This window comes from Cibotium barometz, chromosome 63 (genome assembly GCF_041138505.1).
Source record: "Cibotium barometz isolate CiBa-2024 chromosome 63, ASM4113850v1, whole genome shotgun sequence".
Taxonomy (NCBI): domain Eukaryota; kingdom Viridiplantae; phylum Streptophyta; class Polypodiopsida; order Cyatheales; family Cibotiaceae; genus Cibotium; species Cibotium barometz.
This window is the reverse complement of record NC_141108.1, coordinates 22,521,170-22,526,982: the sequence shown is the minus strand read 5'-3', so window position 1 is coordinate 22,526,982 and position 5,813 is coordinate 22,521,170.

The following is a 5,813-nucleotide window of genomic DNA, read 5'->3' as shown; positions in this document are numbered from 1 at the left end:
AGAGTTTAGATTTAAAAACCTAAGGTATGTATTTAGTCAAACCTTAGCTCCTAAGAGAATTTAAGAAGTGAATAACTAAAGGAACTTAACCTTATAATTAAACCCTATATATATATATAGAAGGTTAGAGGTGGTGTAGGTGTACCCAAATCCAATGTTTGAGGTATTTAAAATTGAGAGTTAACTTTAGCTCTTGTGAATTTGAACGTATATGTATACTCCCTTGTACATATGGGTGTACAAGTGAACAAAACCTCAAGTGAACTAAGGTATAAATTTTGAAATTGAGCCTATACCTTGATAACTTTAAGAGGCCAACCGTAGATTTAAGCCAACATATATAGGAACATACTTATATACCCCATGTGTATATGTGTGAATCCTAAAGGTTAGGGTAAATCCTTGATTTTAGACAAGGTATGTGCTTGTGCTTCATACGCACACATGTGTGAAATTACCCCAAGTTAAATAGAAAACTATGATTGGAAAAAAAATCAAGAAGAATCCCAAGGCTTAATCAACCCATAAAATTAAGAAGACCTTGCTAAGCTTATGCAACTATAATATTATTTTTCATTCAAAGTTTTGACTAGAGAGTAGGGATGTCTCATTGGACTTGCAATGGTCTACACAATCTCAATTGCATGTACGATGCATTGTTTGCCCAAATCATGTCTTTATATTATTTGGACATAATACTCATTTAAGTTATATTTTTATAGAAACCCCTCGTGAATGTATCACATAGGTTAATGATGTTCTGTGTAGATGTAATTAAAGAGGTGTAACACATAAAGATGGTCGCCCGAGACCTTGACCCATCTTGGTCAGATGAGGGTACACTCCTAGTATGATTAGTGTCAGGAAAGGAAACAACTCTAGTGTGTATATATGCCAGGGAAAGGAGAAGAAGTGGCACGATTAGTGTCAAGGAAAGGAAGAAGCTTTGGTGTATATCAATGAGTAGGTTAGTGCTGGTAAATTAAAGTAACATAACATGAATTAGAAAATATCTCCTTGCACCATGCCTCTTCTTCTCGAACTAGAAAGATATGCACCACTAAGCCTGAGCACTCCAACTTGTGCCAACATCCCCAACAAGGAGCCCATAAGTCTCATATCCCAAATCAACAATTGCAAATAAGAAAAAAAAACTTCTGATGGCCATATAATTCCCAAGGCATGAGCATTTCAAGTTACATTCACACCATACTAACACATGCATATAGACGAGACCTACCTAGCATAGTACTCCAAAGTTGCCTATGTCCTCACACCAGATGTGCCAAGAGCACACCCATTGGGTCAAGGTCTTAAACTATAGGACTCACCACCCGAATGACATCCATCTAGCATCACATTAACTTGTGAGGTACCTTCACAAGTTCCACTACTAACAATATCCAAACAAATATCAAACATGATTAAGCAACTATGCATCATGCATCATGCATCATGCATACATCGCATAAATATAGGGTAAACCATCCCAACATTCAATGGGGTAGTCTCGATCCTTCATCAAATCTCCGAACGTGTTTCCTTATCCAATATCCTTGGTCTAAACCTTTATAGTCCTTGAGCAAAAATTGAATCCATCCTTTAAGCCAATAAGGTCTCTAACACCATATTTACTAGGGTCTTTTTCGACCCTCCCATTAATCTTCTCTTAAGCCATTTCAAAGCATATTTTTAGGTGTTACTAATCCTAATTGTTGAGGCTAGAAGTGATCTCCTTGGTCTCTCTTATTTTAAATTATTAATTAAGGTCTTCATGAGTTTCTCGTCTCTCAAGGCAAAAGCCATATATAGTTATTGTTTGATTGGAGAAATTTGACTACTTATTTTTCTTTATAACTCACTTTAAAAGTGTACCTTTAAGTACCCTATCTTGATCCTTTTCTAGGTTTAAAAGATATTTCCAATTAGCCAACATTCTTTATCTAAGTTGCTTTGGCCATTTTCTATGCTGGATTATCAAGAATCTATACATTCTCTCTCTAGATTCCTATTAGACATTGAACCCAGGTCCTTTTCTTTTGCTAACATTTTTTACTTAATTCATGTAAATTTTTACTATGCATAAATCTTTCTTTAATCCTGTTCCTATATGGAACTGTAGGGGTCATCAAAATTAGACTTTCTCTCTCTAGGATTCCATTATCTCTCTCTAAATCTACATATTAATCATTCTATTAATCTAGAGGTTCTAACTCAACAATCTACTTAATTCTGATGGGAAACTATTTCCATGATATTTACCATATTAACCTTCTTTAGTAAAAATGCAAAACTATATTGCACCATATGTTGCATATTTATTCCAAAGACTGTCAAACCCTATGTGAGTCTCTCTCTAGAATTGAGAACTTTATCACTCCTCCACTTTTGGCTGATTCTAGGTTCTTCTGCCATGTAAACCTCTTTATTTTTATATAGTCAAGATTCCCACAAATTTAAGTGAATAAGCCATGAGAAAAGACCATGTGCACACCTTGATGGTAAAACAATAATAGAGCACAAACTTGGTACTCTCTCAATATAGTATACATTAAGCAATGAATTTTGTTAATCTAAACTCTAAGGACGATCCCTAGTAACTTTAACCTTTTAATTTAAGGTACTCTATTTGATTAACCTTTAGACAAAATATCCAACTAAGGTAAAGTGTTCAAAAGTTTTATTGAGTCCACATGTATCTAGCCTAATTTATTCCTAAGATTATTTAAAAATAAATTATAATAAGGTCACCTTATTAATGTAAAAAATTTAAAAAGGATCCTATGGTCAAAAAGGACATGTGTGTAAAGCCATTATTTATTATCTCTGTTAATTACAAAGAGTTCTATGGTTAAGGAAAGGTAATTTTATTTGATAAAATTAATATTTCTTGCCTTTGTTAATTTATAGGGAGCATAAATATGAAAAAAATAACCACAAGAATTCAAACATAAAAAAGAACTCATGCACTTGAAAAATGTGATTTAGTGATGTGCACACGTGCTAGGGATGAAGAGAGAAGCTCCAAATAGCTTAAGAACTCCACAAGTTGTCCTCAATTTTAGTGCCCAAAGCCCTTATAAGTATCTTATATATAAGTGGGATTTACCCAACCATCCACCATAAGGTTCTCATTACAAACTCAAGCCTTATATGGACCGGATTTTGTTACAATACTAGGCCTTTGGCCATGCTAAATCCAATGTTCAAATGATTTAAAATTGAGAGAGAACTTTAGTTCCTGAGAATTGCATCTGTGAATCTCTGGAGTTTTCCCTCATCTGGATAAGTATGCTGCTATGTCATTGGCAAACTGTGAGTTAGGTAGGTCCTCCTGCGAGCAGATGGGAAGACGCAACCCTTTGTCTCCTGTGTGCGGAGAGAAAAATGCTCATGGCCTAAGCAACAAACAAGAAGAGAGAAGGTGCCAGTGGGCAGCCCTAGTAGACTGAGCGAGAAATTAGAAATCTATCACCTTTAGCCCCGTGAATGAGAACTTGGCTGTGTGAAGCCGAATAGAGCTGAGAAACACCTCGAACCCACTCCTCTAGAAATCCCATTGCGCATATTGTCCCCTCTAGAAAGCCCCAGTTGACCTTGTCATAGGCTTTCTCAAAATCAAGAAGGAGAATTGTCAAATCCTGTTGCTTCAACTTGGCCGTAGCGGTCACCTCCCAAAATGTGAAGATGTTGTCTAGAATGCTTTGATTGTGAACAAAACCTGTCTGTGTGCCATGAATCAAATTGGGGAAGAAAGGCTGCTGTCTCTGGCTGATGGATTTCACTAAGATTTTGTATGCGGTCCCTTAGGAGAGTGATGGCCGAATGTCCAGTTTGTCACCACCCTCCTTGGAAATTAAATGAATCAATCGCTCTGATAGCCTCTCTGGCATGCGCTTGTGGTCATAATCGCATTGAAGGCAGCTTTGGAGATGCCTTTCATGAGATCCCAATGATGAAGAAATAAGGAAACATGAATCTCATCCTCTCTAGAGCATTTGCCCTTAGGGAGAGCCAACAGAGCCTCTGCAAGCTTCTTTGAAGTAAAGGGTGTCAACAAGAAAGCCCCGGTGGAAAAAAGGGGGGGGGGACTTCTCTCTCGTATGCCACCAAGCTCGCTCACGCGCATCTATCACTTGAGAGGATAGGGAGGCATCTGTGAGTTGGGAATGGAAGAAATCCGTGGCAATGGCTCGCACCCTGGGGGGTCAACAACTATGGATCCATCTTGTCCTCGCAGGATGCCATCCCTCTGCCTGTGTGGGCCTATAATCTCAAAGAAATCTCTAGCGACCCTTTGTCCCATTGGGTCCCAAAGGAAGCTCTAGCATGGTATCTGTACTCCACCTTCCACTCCTCAATAGGGCTATGGCTCCTCAATGGAGCTAAGCTCTGCGTAGGCTAGAGCCATCTGGGCCTCAATCTATGGGCTATCCAGGGAACTCTCCTAAAGCTATTGGAGGGAGGGAGCATTCCAACGGATGCTCCTCTCATGCTCTCTGAAGCCAGTGAGTCTGCCCTGTGCGGCCTCCTGCAACAAACTGCTGATCTCTCCAAGGCTTGTGTCCAAAGCCCTTGCAGCTGTTCAAACCAGTGTGGAAATCCGGACTCTCCCAAATCTCCTCAATCTTGTGCAAATCTATGAATCTTGTATGAGGCTATTTGGGATTCAGGTGCTCAAATGTTTGTCGTGCCTCCATGGGTCCTCTAGGGAGAGAATGACTCATGCATGATCATAGAAAATATTGCCTACCAACCATGCCACTTCAGTCACAAGCCCACTTATCCACATAAAACCGGTATAATCTAGAAAGGGGCTTGCACTCATGTCCAATCTCGAGAGGCATAGACTTCGAGGGTTGCATCTGAACTCTGGTAAATGCCAAGCGTCCTATCCCCTCAAAGCCAGAATCAGCTCCTCCAGGCTTAGTACTGTGTGAAATTGTGATCGTGCTACCTCCGAGTCTATTCTTTGCGTCGTCTCTAACATGTGAAAATCACCACCCATGCACTAAAAATCGGCTTGTGGGAGGGACTGATGGATCGTGGCAGTGTCTGCTGCTGCTGGCAGTGTTCAATGCATGGAGTTTAAGGAAGCCTACTTTGTCCTGTCCAATCCTAATGATCACCCACTCAGCTCTCCAAGTGACAATGGTGCCTAAATCGATCACTGCGGGTAAGAATTGCTCACTGAAGGAAATGTACACCTTGCCCTGGATCTTGGAGGGGCCAAAAGCATGGGACGAAAAGGTGTGACTCTTGCCCTAGAGATCTTCCCACAAGGGTGGGTACGACCCTTGGATAGATGATCCTCCTGGAGGAAGTGAATGTCAATAGGTCTGCCAACTATGGCTCTATGAAGCTCCTCTCAGAGGATCTCATGGCTCTGCAAACACTATGGTCCTCCCAAACCCTGAATATTCCATGAGACAATCCACATAATCAACGAGCGGCGGGAGGCGGAACTGTCAGAACTGCCCTCCACTTGAAGAGTCTTGGGCGTGGGTTTGGATGGAGACTATTTGTCCTGGGGTGAAGTCTCGCAAGGTGAGCATGAATCTTGCTCTCCATGTGTAGCCACTCTGTCACAATGAAGGTATTTGTAGGAGGGAAGGTATTTGTAGGAGGGAGGGAGAGGTATTGCCACTGAAACATGAAGAAATACAAAGAGGGAAGAGGAGGCAGAAAGAAGGGGGTGGCCAAGGGAAGGATGCGGCAGCGGAAGCAAGTAACGAGGGGGGAGGAGAAAATGACGACCGTCGGAGCGCAGGGCAGATGGCGAGGGCCAGGTGGCGAGAGGAGGAGGGGGCGCA